Below are 12,052 nucleotides of genomic sequence, written 5' to 3'. Positions count from 1 at the left end.
AAGAGAGAAAGAAAAAGAATTTTTTTTTTCAACTGTGAGACTTTTCTTTCGAGGAACCCCTATGGCTTTCCTTTGTAGCGATTGCTACGATTGGGTGGATGTCGCGTTTTCCCTAAATAAAACAACTATGTTCTCCAGCGGGCCTAATAAGGCTTAACAGGCACCGCGTGGACCACTTTAGATCGTGCGCGACGCCGCTGTGATTGAAAAATGTCGCCTGGCACGAGCTCATAGTCCGGTGCGCTAATACATCAGATGATCTTGTAGGGTCGGAAATAGTGTCGCAATAGTTTCTCGCTGAGACCTCGTCGGCGTACCGGGGTCCCAACCGCCGGGCTGGTATTACACATGGCATCGTCGAAGATTGTACTGTCGACTCTGTGTCCTCTGTTGGTTCTTGCGTGCAGGCGGGCGAGCTGTCGCGCTTCTTCGGTGTGCTGGAGATAGGCGGCTGCATGGCGTCGAGAGTCAACGTCGGATACCTTTCGTAAACCAGCTTGGATGGCGTGATTCGCGTTGTTTCTTGTTCGGCCGTGTTATCTACGAAGGCTCCGTACGGAAGGACGGCAACGCATGTCTTGTGCTCGGCATCGGCGTACATTGTCAACATGTCGGCGAGGGTCTTGTTTAGCTTCTTCGTAAGACCATTCATCTGAGGGTGGTAGACAGTTGTTCTGTGGCTTGTCTGGCTGTATTGCAGAATGGCTTGAGTGAGCTATGCTTTAATAGCCGTTCCTTGGTCCATGATGAGCACTTCCGGAGCACCATGTCGCAGGAAGATGTTCTCGACAAAAAATTTGGCTACTTCAGCTGTACTACCTTTGGGCAGGGCTTTTGTTTCGGCGTAGCGGATAAGGTAGTCGGTGGTCACGATGGTCCACTTGTTTCCAGATGTTAATATCAGTTAGGGTCCCAATAAATCTATCCCGATCTACTGAAACGGACGGCAAGAAGGCTCGATCGGCTGTAGTAAACCTGCTGCCCTTGTCTGTGGTGCCTTGCTTCCCTGGCAGTCATGGCATGTCTTGACGTAGCGAGTGACGTCGGCAGTTAGGCACGGCCAGTAGTACTTGTGTTCTTGTAGACATATCGTGATGATCAATCTTCGTGCAGGGAGTGTAAGACTTCTGGCCGAAGCGCTGCTGGCACAAGGAGAAGGTTGCTTTCGCGGACTGGGGATATCTTTTTTACGAGGATGTCGTTCCGGAAGTAAAACGAAGACAGCCTACGCCAAAATGCCCTGGGAACAATATCGATCTTGCCTTCCAAGTACTCCATAAGGCTTCGTAACACCGCGTCTGCATGTTGCAGGTCGGCGAAGTAGTCTATTGTAAAGCCCAGATCACACGTACGCTTGCGGACGCGCGCAAGCTCGCGTTCACGCGCCCACGCATGCGCAGACGGTGCGGCATAGCTCGTACGCGTCGAAACGCGGCGTGATCTCGGGGAACAGCTCCGCTCTGATATCGAGCGCTTCGGTTGACTCGTGTCGGCGCGCCTAGCTACGCAGCTACGGCGCCAAACGTTCAACTCTCGGTGAAGCAGATTTATATCATGCAAAAAAGTGGTTCTTCTTTCCTTTTTACGCTGCTCCAACAGCTATAAAAATATTACGATTACGTTTATATAAATTGAAGCATTTTGAAACACTGTCGATAACAAAGTACGAAACGGTGCCTACCAAGGCGTCTGTGAGTGAGCCCAGTGAGCGTGCGCTGTCGCGCGTCTTTGTGGATGCAAACCGCCATTACTCGCGAGTGGCGGCAGTCGCGGCAGGCGCTACGCGCGCGGACGCGAGCTTACGCGCGTCCGCAAGCGTACGTAGGACAGAATCGCACTCTTGGAGTCGCAGTATACCAACTTTTATCGTCTTTTAGGAGTGCAAGGCTGATGGCCGCCTGCTCGACCACCTCAGGACTATCAGTGCGGACCGTGCACGCGCTAATGACCGTGTCATCTTTGTTGACCACTGCTGCTACATAGGCTCGTCTGCCAGGATATTTGGCTGCGTCCGTAAAGCAGCATGCTGTCCCGGAGGCGGCTGCCTGTCACAGCAGTGCTTTGGCTCGAGCAAGTCTTCTGTCGATGTTGTGCTCTGGGTTCATATTCCTGGGTGGAGGGGCTGCCCTGATATTTTTCCTGTGGTCGGTTGTTAGACCGCGGCTGTGACGCTCGATCTTGGCGACCTTACGCAGGAGCGTTTCAAGCTTGTCTCTCTCCACTTGGGACCAATCGTGCATGGGTGCGAGGTACACAAAGTGACTGATTACGTAGGTCTGTGCCAGTCTAAGCAGGTTGTCCTCCTTTAGCCCATGATGCCGGTTGGCCACTCGTCTCAGTAGGCTTATGGCGATCTCGGCTTTTGTGGTGAGCTTAGTGACTGTGATGGTGTTTGAGCCGTTAGCCTCTATTGTCATGCGCAACATGTTGATGTGACCGACCACCGTAATCGTGTTGCTTTCAGCGGTGTACAGGCGGACACATGGGTCGGCGCCCGTGTCCCATCCCTTCGGTTTGGGACCTCGTCTCTTGGGTCTATATAGCAGCAGTTCAGACTTGCTCGGCAAGCACCGCAGCCCTGTTGGTTTGAGGTACTCCTCAGTGGTGCGGATCGCATTTTGTAAAGTGTGCTCGATTTGTCCTTCGCTCCCCTTTGCCACCTGCCATCTGCATAGATGATATGTTAGAGGTTCTCGATTCGAGTCAGTTGCCTGGACATTCCTATCATGGCCAGGTTCAAGAGGGTAGGGGATTTCACCGAGCCATGTGGGGTACCCCTGTCGCCCAGTACGACTGGCTCCGACTGCAGGGACCCGACTATTAGCGAGGCCTGCCTTCCGCTCAGGAAGTCAAGGATGTATTCGTGGAGATGTTGACCAAGCCCCAGTGTTGAGATTTGTTGTAGAATGAAGGAGTGACATTTGTTATCAAATGCCTTTTCTAGGTCTAGGCATAGGATGGCTTTGACGCCTCTTCTTGTGCTGTCTAGTATGTGGCTTTTGACCAGCTTCATAGCGTCTTGCTTCGCCAGCCCCTGTCGAAAGCCAATAATGTTGTGACGATATATCTCGTTCTCTTCCAGGTAAGGCTTCATATGGTTAAGCACCGCACGATCCATGGTGTTACCCACGCATGACGTAAGCGAGACTGAGAGCAGATTGTCCATGCGAGAGGTTTGCCAGGTTTTGGTGTTAAGACCGTTTTGGCCGTCTTCGATTCTATGGGAACTTTGCCTGAACGCCACGCCTTATTAACGATTGCTCTGAGCTGTTCCGCGGCGCTATCGTTCAGATTGTGGAGGGCCTTTTTGGTAATGTTACCCGGCCCCGGTGCGCATCGGCTGCTGAGACCTCTGAGCGCTTGTATCATCTCTTCCGTGGCGAAGGTGGCATCAAGCTGTGCGTTAGGTCGACCCGAGTATTGGGAGGTCGCGTTCACGGTAGCTGCCGCACCCACCAGGGCGAAGTACTTGGCCGTCAGTCTTGCTACGAGCTCGTCCGCTGTATGTAGCCTGCCGTGTATGTAAAGCCGAAATTGCGCCCAAATGATCGCAAGACACTCCTTCTCCAACGTTGAGTAACTCGCTTCCGCTTTTGATAGTGACCGGCTAGCGTAAGCTGTTAAGCTTTCAACTCCGTCCTTCCTTTGAACTAGCTAGGCACCGAGGTCTACGCTACTTGCGTCGATGCGTATATCCGTTTCGGTCTCTTCGTCGAAGTGTGAAAGAAGTGGCGGTGACTGTAGCTCTCGTTTCCGCTTCTGAAATGCGTCGCCTTGCCATGTCTCACATTTAAAGCCGACGTCGTCTTTCCTGAGATGAGTTTGTGGTTGCCCAGTGCTTGAGAAGCCTCTTACAAAGCGCCTGCAATAGGCACACAGGCCAAGGAATGTGCGCACTGCTTTTTTGTCGATCGGCCGCGGTAACTTATCAATGGCGGCTGTCTTCTACGGGTCAGGGCGGGCGGCCGACATGATGATAACGTGGCCTACAAAGTCTAGGTCTTCGTAAGCGCAACGGCAGTTTTACAACTTTAGGATGAGTCCAGACGGCTTGATCACTACTAGTACTGTCTGAACTCGCCTCTGCCGATCTTCGAAATTCGTGGCAAAGACTGGCGCGTCATCCAAGTAGACTAAACAGGTATAGCACTTCTGTCTTGCCAAGAATGTGCCCATCACGCGCTGGAACGTTGCAGCCGCGGACAAAAGTCCGAATGGCATTACCTTGAACTCGAAGAGGCTGTCTGGCTTGATAAACGCGGTCTTCATTCGATCCCTTTCATCGACATCAGTCTGCCAGTAACCAGTGCTCAGATTCATTGACGAAAAGTACTTAGTATTGCAGATTCAGTCTAATGCGTCGTCTACCCGCGGGAAGGGACGTACTTCCTTGTTCGTTATTTTGTTCAAGCGGCGATAGTCGACGTGTGAGACGCCCACGGTCTTTACAACGGTTGGATGATGGCGATTCGCGGCATTTCTTCGACTTATTGCCTTTTGTTCTCTAGTCAAAATTTGCTAAGGGCTCTGGCGGAGTGGTCGAGCGGATTCTTTGGCTAATATGCGATGTCTCGCAGCTGGTGTTTGCCGAACCCTCGATGACGTCGAAACGTAGTCTTTGTATCATCGGAGAGGAGTTTTGAGCTCTAGTTGCTTGCTCACAGTGAGGCTTGGATGTATGTCGAAGATTTGTTGGGAGGCTATATCGTCGAAGCAGATGCGACAGAATCCTAGAGGGCTAACCCATTACTCGTTTGCGCATTTTTCTCGAAGTACACAATCGTCGGTCCTTGTTGATGTGCTTGAACTCCTGCCTGAAATTTGTCAGCATGACTTTCGTTTTTCCTCCACGTAGTTGAGGCATCCTTGTGCCGCGAATTTCACTGTCGAGGAGTAGATGTTGGTCACCCTCAATTACACTTTCTACGTTTGGGGGTGCTTCGGTGCCGACGGAAATAGTAATGCTGGAGCAAGGTGGGAAGTTGACCTGATCGTCGAGCACACTCAAGGGTGCGAGACTACGCGAGCTCTCCGGCAGCATTGCTTGGTCTTTGGATAGCGTTATTGATTTAGACTTTAAGTGGACAATTGCGCCGTATTGGTACATGAAGTCCATGCCGAGACTGACGTCTTGTAAACACTGTTGGAGGATAACGAATAGGGCAGGAGGTCCTGCCACGAAGAGTAATTCTTGACGTGCACATTCCAGCCGGCGATATCAAGTGTCCTCCAGCTTTACGAATTTGAGGACCTTCTCATGCAGTTTCAACTTTATTCCACTGGGTAGCGAAGGGTCCACACATAACGGAGTAGTTCCCTCCTGTGTGTACTAAAGCGGTGACTGCGTGGTCGTCGAGAAGCACGTTGAGGTCAGCGGTTCTTTGTCGTGAGTTGAAGTTATGTCTAGGCGTGGGATGACGGCTGCGTCGTTTGGACCTGTGGCGGAACGTCACGTCGTCAGGTCTTCTTTTGTCGGCGTATTCTTCCAGGTTTCGTCGAGATGGTGGCGTCTCGTGGATATGTCGTCGAGATAGTCTTGTCAGCGTCTTCGTCGGCGGTGGAGGATCTTCGCCAGTTCTAAAAACAGCACCAGCACCTCTATTAGTTTCTGCTTCTTGTTTTCCGGATATGGGCTTACAAACCGGCCCCGGCCTGCGCCAGTGTATGATCGACGCTTCGGGGACAAGCACTGGCGTGGCGACTGCGAACGGGACGGTCGTTGAAAGCTCCACTTAGTGGCTCCGACGTAGTCGGCGATCTCATGTAGTCGTTGACGTTGCATCAGACGTGGTGCGTTGATGGCAAATCCTCGTAGGCCCACCTCGAAGTATGGACACCGGCGGAACACGTTGCTCGCGTCTCCACAGTGATAGCAAATGAGGCGGTAGGCGGGGGCGCGCGAAGCGTGTCTTGAAATACTGCGCATGGCGACTCGTTCGCGTGCTGGCGGCGGCGGTGGTGGACGACGGAAGTGCGCGGAGGGCGAACATGACCGCGAGCCATGGCAGACTACGTCATCGCCTCAGGTAGGGTTTGTGGCGATTCCAGCTTCACTTCGGCAGCCCCCACTGATGCTGGATTTCCTCTAGCGCGATGTCAGCAATTGAGGCAACCTGAGGCTGTAACGTTGGAAGCATTCTCTGTAGCTCCTCGCGCACAATTGCTGAGATGCTCTCGCACATGTCGTTGGTGCCAAGTGCTTGGACCTCGTACTTCGGCGTGACCACTTGGTAACCATATTGTTTCTTGCGCATTTCCAGTGTCTTCTAGGTAGCCGTGGATTCAAATGAAAATTTTCTGACGGTCTTTGGTGGGTTGCGAATTAGTCCGCCGAATAGGTCTTGTTTCACAGCCCTTATAAAGAAACATACTTTCTTCTGGTATGTCAGGGTCTGCAAGACAAAACAGGCGAGTCATCTCTTCTGTGAAGATGGGGAGTTTTTCGTTAGGTAGGTGCGTTCGACGTTCTACAAGGACTTTACTCTTTCTTCTGCCTACGACGCTCATAAGGGCTTGCAGAAAGCTGCTGCGGAACAGGTTCCATGACGGTAAGTTTGACTCTCGATTCTCAAACCATGTCCGAGCTAAGTCAAACAACTAGAAATAAACATGGTGCAGCTTGTCCTCACAATAGAGAGTTTTAGCCCAGCGGGTTTACGGCCAGCGGAGCGGAGCGGGCGAGCGGAGACGCGACTGCGCATGCGCACCACGCTGAGGCGGCCAGCGGTTTTACGGAGCAGCGTTTACGCCCGCTGGAAAGCACTCCCCAGCGGAGCGTATACGCAGCGCGCGAGCGTGCGTAAGGGCGCGCGGGCGTGTATGGGAAATGCAAGACGGCAGCCGCGAACATGAACGCCGGCAGTTCTGCATCGAAAACGGCGACTGCCGCGCTGACCCGTACATTAATACTCAGTACATTATTAACAAATAATGCACTGAGAACATGTAATATATCTCTATTCAACATTTCTTGCATAATAAAAGCAAGCGTAATTCAATTTCATTTCTCAGTAACTCCTATTCGAACCACTAGGTGGGGCAGCAGAGCTCCCCACTCTTTACCCCGCTCGAGCGGGTGATCCGCTGGGCTAAAATTCTTTTTTCGCGAGCCGCTCCGCTGGCGCAATGGTGGAGACCGCTCCGCTCCGCTGGCCGTAAACCCGCTGGGCTAAAACTCACTAATATATGATTTCAGGGAGTTACCGCAAGCCAAACAACAGGCTTGAAGAAAGCACAACACCAAGCTGTAGTGACAACTGATGATTAAGGTGACAATTTTGCTTGCGATAACTCGCCAAAATTATTAACCACCAACTGGACTACACCCACACTCTGCTATGTTACATTACTTCAAAAATAGGCACTTTCATGTGTTCTCTGCGGCTTGATCAGTGTGCATTCTGTTCAAACATCATAGCTTCCTAGACGTGCAGAGCTGGGACTTACGCCTGTTGCCTGCAAATGAGCACGTGCCCTCACGATTTGTCTTCGTTGCTTGGCATTCTAGACCCGTCTGAGGACCTGTGGAAGACGTTTTCGAAAATCCTGAAAGCGGAGTGCTGGAGACAGGTCGGAATTTTTAAGGAATGCTTTCGCACATTGTGCTTTGAATAAGCGGGGGACGGTTCGTGTGGCTGGAGGCGTCAGCGACACTTCGAACGCACTTCGAACGCACAGCGGAGCTATCGGCAGATTTACTCTGGAACTGAGTTTGTGGACAGCTTCCCAAGAAGGCAAATAGTGAAGTCGGTGGGGTTCCAGTCACGTATTTAGACGACGCAACAGTTCCTGCTGAAGTGGAAGCAGTGCTGCAGCACAGTCCAAGATACAGCCTGGCGTTTTCTGCAGATAAGATTGGTTTGTTCGCGGCTGCGCACCGAATAATTAACAAGGCGGTGCGCGAAAAGAAAGATTCCTGCATTTTTGAAGGCGTTGGTAGTGTCCGGAAGAACATCACCGAGAAGGCCAACTCTACTGAAGTTTTAAGGGAAGTTGCCGGGCATTCTTGAGAGCACGACGTAGCTATTCTAGAGGGCAGGTTTACAGTGCTTCATGGGACTTCGTTCAGAGAAAAAGCAAAGGCTGCTCTAAGAACTTCAACCTTTCAACCCAGGTTTCTTCCAAAGTCAAAAGCAGGGCCATAGCTCTGCTGAAGGAACACAACCTGGTGAAATTGCCAAAACTGCTGCCGAGCAGTAAGTTCAACATACTTTGCGCCTTTTTTACGGCCAAGACCCGCAAGGAGTCTTTTCCATTCCGAGTTATTCTAACATAATGAGGGACATGGCAAGAACATATCAGTAAGTTTCTTCAGACACATCTGAGGGAACTGATGTCAGTCGATCCATATAAGATGAGTGGCTCTGACATTTTGGTTGACGAGCTAAAGGCTGGCATTCCAGCATCCTACAGCACTTTGTGCATTGAAGTCGAAGATCCGTTCCATTCTGTTCCGTACGATAAACTTCCTGGGGCTGTTAGGGAACTCATTGACCTCGTAGGTTCTGTCCATTTCCAGAACTCTTGTGGTGTGTCCTCAGATACTTTAGTAGAGCTGCTGAGGTTTTTCCTCAATTCTACAAATGTGTCCTTTGCTGATAAATTGTGTCTAGAAGAACGGCATGTGTATTAGGTCCACTGTCGAGCCAGGGATTTGAGAAATTGTCCTTGGTACTTTTAACCATGCGCAGAAGCCTAAGCTGGCTCATGCTTCAATTTTGAGAATCTTTAGATATGCAGGCGATCTTTTAATCATACTAAAGCTTTCGGAAGACGCCGAGGTTGGAGAACTGGCTCTCGAGATTTTGTCAGTCTTTTCCAGTTGCTCAAGCCATTAGACTTCAATCATGCGCTTCTGCCTAATCGACAGATTTAAAGTTCGATTTTTCGTCCGCTGACTATGCTCGCTGGGCTTTCGAGCCCAGGTACAAAAAAGCACCTCTGCCTTTCAATTTACCTCATTCAAAGATTATGAAGAGAGTATAGCATCATTATGTTTTAGATCAGCGCTTTTAAAATCATGTCACCACAAACAGCGTTCGAGTTTTCAACTTTAAGTGGGACGTGTGGACGAGGCGGGATTTCCGAGGTTTCCCTTGCTTTCAGTTGCCGAATCAATGTTTCTCAAGTTTCGCAAAAAGGGCTAAGCATCATCAATGTCCAATGAACAGGCTAGTAGGAATAATTTTACTGTACTTCCCTACATGCATTCTCGCAATCCTAAAAAGGTTTCTTGTAAATGCGAGGTTGATGCTGTCCTTTCAGCACCTTGTAATCTTTCGAAGTTGTGTAGCATAACAGCAAGGGGAACCATGGGCTCGGCCTCCTGTGAAAGAAGCAAAGTAATTGGCACGTGCCTTGCACGACACATGTCATATATAAGATTTCACTAAAGTGCGGCAGATAATACATTGGGGACAAACCAGTAAGTGTATCAACATTCGCTTGCGTGAGCATGAACGTTCTCTATGGTATGCTGGAGGGTCGAACTTGGCTATTCATTGCCGTAGTTGCTTGGGCTGCTCTTTGTTTTCAAAGACTGAGGCAATCGACGCAAAAAAATAGCCAGCTGGAAAGTGAGATTGTAGAGGAAGTGGCCATACGACGCTTTAAAGAGGGCGATTGCGTTAGCTCGGCCGTCAGTTGCCGTTTCTCAGAAGGTACTCTTGTTTCTTTTTATGCTACACACGTGTTTCCGTGCTGCACACGTGTTTCGTGCTTCAGTAGCGTGTCAGCGCTTAGTATTTGTATCGCACCCCCGTTTAAGGTCGCTCTGTTCTTATTTGTTTTTACGTTGTTTTTAGGGTGCACACATGAGTCTGATCTATATATTGTTGGCGTTCGTTTCATTGAATCATAAGTTTTCAGTAGCGCTTCATGTTGCCCCTTTCTTGAAATCTCGTGTTTTGCTTGCGGTAAATGCCCAAAATCATGAATTACCAACTGGCCTAAACCCGCGCTCTGCTTTGTCCACACAGCTGCAATTGTTGAATGTTGTGGTTTCTTCGTAGGTCTCAAGTCTGGTTTCTGAGACTTCAGTCGATGATTCACGGTAGGGCAGTGGCTCCTGAGGCTGTTGCAGCACGATGGGGGACGCTGGGGCTGCCATTGAAATTGTCGAGTCGACGATGATCTTCTCGGTTGTCTTGGTTGGAAGACCATGCTCCGGGCGCAGGTTTATTAGGCCACAGCTTCCTCGATGGTCCGGGGCCATGTTGGTGCGGTCGGGTTTGGATGGCGGCTTTGCGGGGGGCTTCCGGTACATGAACGCACAACCATCTCCAAAAGATGTCCCGTAGTAATGACGGTAAAGAACACAGTAGCAATACTGCTAATGGCGAAGCTAACCTTTATTGGCGAACCTGTACCCACAAAGACAGGCTACACTCAAAGCACAACAATAACGGCGAACACAGTCGGCGATCGTCGAAATTTATTCAGCGAGTCAAGCGCGTCGGCTTTTATACATGTCATCGAAGGCTCCAGACAATGGGTGAAAAAATGGCAACATTCGAGAAACTTCCGATACATACAGGCGCGCCCTGCGCCGAACGATAATGCTAAACATTTCTTAGCCGGTGAAAAGTGGTCACCGGTGTATGATAAACAAGTGCATGCGTCAATGTCGCATATATTCCACTAAATTGCGATGTGGACTCGACATCCTCATTCGTATATGACTGAACGCTTGCGTCATGTACCCGAAAGTATTTGTTTGCTAAAATAAGCCAGATTTTCTTTTCGTTCTGTTTCTTTCTTCCCGCAAACGGTCCGAAGTATTCCGATCAATAGAGACTTTTAGCCTGTCCGCTATTCCGGTAAGCGGGAGTGGTTGGGGGGGATTGTCGGATTTGCGGGGTTGTAAGCGTGAGCGGCCAGAGCCGTGCAGCTGTTTGGTAGCGTAGAGTTCAATCAGACGAACACAGAGCTAAAACTGCAGTAACCCACTATATCCTACTTCGCTACTGGTGCAAATTTTTGGCAGCGGCGTAATTGTGAACACGATTGCGCCAGTGTCGAAAATTTACACCAGCAGCTAAGCAGATTATAGTAACTAGCTTTGTGTTTGTGTGGTTGAGCTTCGCGCCACCAGCTGGCGCCACCAGTCTGGCCGCTCACGCTTACGCCCCCGCTAAACCGGCGAACCGCCCGCGCTTGCCGTAATACCGGACACGATCTAAGTTAACTTCTAGCGTTGTCAAAAACCATCGCGCGTTTTACAAGGAGGCTTTTCTTTCTCTAGCCGCTCTCGAGGAAACTACAGGTGTTTTCCCAGTGTCCTAGAATGACGAACTTTCGCCGTGTGCACAAGTCAAGGGAGTGCAAGGCTTATTAGGAGTGATTGTGAGTGGGCTAATGTGGAAGCCTGCGTCTTAAGTAGGGTTGAATGAAAATTTGTACGCCCTCGTTTTATGTCTCATCAGAGGGTTATTTGAAACGCTTGGGAAGTTTTCCGAGCGCTCTGAGATAATCAATACCTGGAGTACAGTTATATTTACAGAATCTATGAGCCATGTTATCGCTGACTTGTACTGGGAGCTTGTCTGTAAAAAAAAATAATTGAGCTTTGCAAATCATCGTTGAACAATCGTGTTCTGCCTATTCGGATTTTCGTGCAAGGCACTTGGTGTGGATTTGTTGGGTTCTTGGGTGAAAGAAACAAGACACATACATCAAACATGGTTGCTATTGGGAGCATGTCGTGCATGATTTAAGGATCGAGGTTTAAATGGCATACAATAATTGATGCATTCTAGAAAATTCTGTATTAAAGCGATCCAGGCCGTGAGGAGCGTATTTTACAAGCCGAAGCTTGCCGAATATGATTTATTAACTCACCATATCGCAACGTAAAACATTCACAATATAATTCGTATTATATAGAGGACGTGTGGGATACGTGCCCGACGCGGTATCTTATTAGGAGCGGTTTTCGGCCATTATAGGCCGTGTTTTTAAAGTTAAATAAGGGAATAGTGCTTCACAATGTCTTTATACTGTTGAACATAGGAGTCATATTGAGGGAGATGTTTGGTGCAAGTTAAGTGCTGCT

This window comes from Dermacentor albipictus, chromosome 2, assembly GCF_038994185.2.
Source record: "Dermacentor albipictus isolate Rhodes 1998 colony chromosome 2, USDA_Dalb.pri_finalv2, whole genome shotgun sequence".
Lineage (NCBI taxonomy): Eukaryota > Metazoa > Arthropoda > Arachnida > Ixodida > Ixodidae > Dermacentor > Dermacentor albipictus.
This window is presented reverse-complemented; position numbering follows the sequence as displayed.